The sequence below is a fragment of the Peromyscus leucopus genome, chromosome 18 (genome assembly GCF_004664715.2).
Source record: "Peromyscus leucopus breed LL Stock chromosome 18, UCI_PerLeu_2.1, whole genome shotgun sequence".
NCBI classification, from domain to species: Eukaryota; Metazoa; Chordata; class Mammalia; order Rodentia; family Cricetidae; genus Peromyscus; species Peromyscus leucopus.
In genome coordinates this window covers 32950303-32952475 of record NC_051078.1, presented here as the reverse complement: position 1 = coordinate 32952475, position 2173 = coordinate 32950303, and the positions used below count along the sequence as shown (strand labels likewise).

Below are 2173 nucleotides of genomic sequence, written 5' to 3'. Positions count from 1 at the left end.
CTTGCCTAACATGCATGCCGCTCTATGTTCAATCCCCAAGCACAATAAATTCTCTCCCCACCATTCTCACTTACCAGATAGGAACCTGATTGGCGCATATAACATGAAGTGTATGGCTTTTCGTGTGACGTCATACGCTCATTCTGTCTTTGGGAATCGAGAAGGCAAAGTGAAGTCGCAATCCTTCGGACAGCTACAGAGATGAGTTTGTTTTGGGGGGTTGCCACAGCAACTTACCACAAATCAGATGATTTCAAACAACAGAAATTTATTCTCATGGTTTTGGAGACAAGAAGTCTACAGTCTCAGTGTGGCCACATAAGCTCGGAAGAGTCCAGCCACGATCTTCTGTAATTCCCATTTCCCAGTATTTTTGGCTCCCAGAATTCCCGTTCCATCATCACGTGACCACCTTCTCCATGTGTCTATCTGCACTATGTCTCTCCTTACACAGACATTAGTCTTGGATTTAGGTTAGAACCTCAGTCTAACAGGATTATTTCCTCTCAAATTTTTGAAGTGATTTCATCTTCAAACACTCTGTTTTCTTAGTTTATTTCTTTTGTGCCGTTTTTATTTTGAGATGGTGTTTCAAGGAACCCAGGATGGCCTTGAACCCCCTATATCGTCAAGGATTATATTCAACTTATAACCCTCTTGCCACCACATCTGGTGCCCTGGGGTTACAGATATGCTCTCACTAGTTCTGGTTTTATGGGATGTTGTTCATGGAATCCATGGGCATGTCAGGCAGACACTACCAAAAAGGCTATATCCTCTTTGTCTTACTGTTTGAGACAGGGCCTTATTATATAGCCTAGGCTGCTTTTGAACTCCTGATCTCCCTGCCTCAGCACTGAAGTTCTGGAACTATAGGTGTATATTCTACTATGTTCGGCTAAGACCCTATTTTCAAGTTAAATCACTTTCTTTAATTCTGGGCAGTTACAAGTGGATGGGCTACCATATAAACATCATAAGGTCAGACCCTTCAACTCTCTCTGGCCAATTTCCTTGTCTTCACTTCAACCCTTGCCTTAGGGTTGCACTTGGAGAAAAACTCTGGTTTGACAGAGCCTAGTCCGAGGATATAAAATTAGTTCCTTTAAGGCAGTGGTTCCCAGCCTGTGGGGTGTGACCCCTTTGGAGGTTGAAGGATCCTTTCGTAGGTGTTGCCTATGATCATCAGAAAACACAGATATTCACGTTAATATTCATAATGTAGCAAAATTACAGTTATGAAGTAGCAACAGAAATAATTTTGTGGTTGGGGGTCACCACAACATGAGGAACTGTATTAAAGGATGGAAGCATTAGGAAGTTAAGGACCATTGATTTTAAGAACTATAATATTTGGGAAAGGATGCACAATAAATAAGTTCTTGAAGCTAAAGTAAGAAAGAAAAAGCAAAGAGAGTGTGTGTTGGTTACCTCTGGTCTGGAAGGGCTTCCTCAAGTGGGTAAACCCTCAACTCTCCCAGAGTCTCAGCTCACCTATGAAACAAGCATGACCAACACTCAGATTCCCAGGAAGGAAGGAAACAAGCTTGGACAGAATCTCCTCACACGCCATATCAAGGAGACCAGGATGATGTCTCAGGTGCCCAACCCTGTGTGTCCAAGAATATGGTGCCCTGCATTCCATACAAATGGACATTCATGGATACTAGAGACCCAAGATTGGAGTCTGACTCTTAAAGGATTTGAGTTCAGTCTTCATTTGTGAATGAAACGTGTTTTCCTTTTACATTTTAAAATTAACTTTGGGTAGCCGTAAGCATGTGTATTTATGGTGTACAATGGGAAGTTCCTTTCATGTGCCAATAGTGATATCAGGATACTTAGTGTGTCTATCACCTTAACTTTTATCAGGTGTGTTTACTTTATATATGGAAAATGTACTGCAGAATTGCTCATTGTTCATTGCTCATTATTGATTCACAGGGGCCACTAGGTTCTAAGTTATTTACTTAGCTGGTTATTGATACCCATGAAACCTGGTGCCTGCTGATATTTGGAATCTCTTCAAGGTTACGTTGTTTCTTTAAAGGGAATTTTTCAAATTCAATCCAATTCCATAAACGTTATCATTTTCATGACTCCCCTGCAGCTAAGTGGTGACTGAAGGCTGGATGCTACTTTGTCTGTGCATCTCGTTTCGTGAGAATACCTC

General features: G+C 41.4%; 1 long non-coding RNA gene across 1 annotated transcript; it reads right to left on the bottom strand.

The window, feature by feature from the left end:
• Positions 1–248: 248 nt before the first annotated feature.
• On the bottom strand, positions 249–1776 carry LOC119089263. The gene is made up of 2 exons (XR_005093131.1): positions 1432–1776; positions 249–1176 (listed from the first exon to the last, which is right to left on the bottom strand). It is a non-coding gene; the product is annotated as an uncharacterized LOC119089263 (long non-coding RNA).
• Positions 1777–2173: the final 397 nt, after the last annotated feature.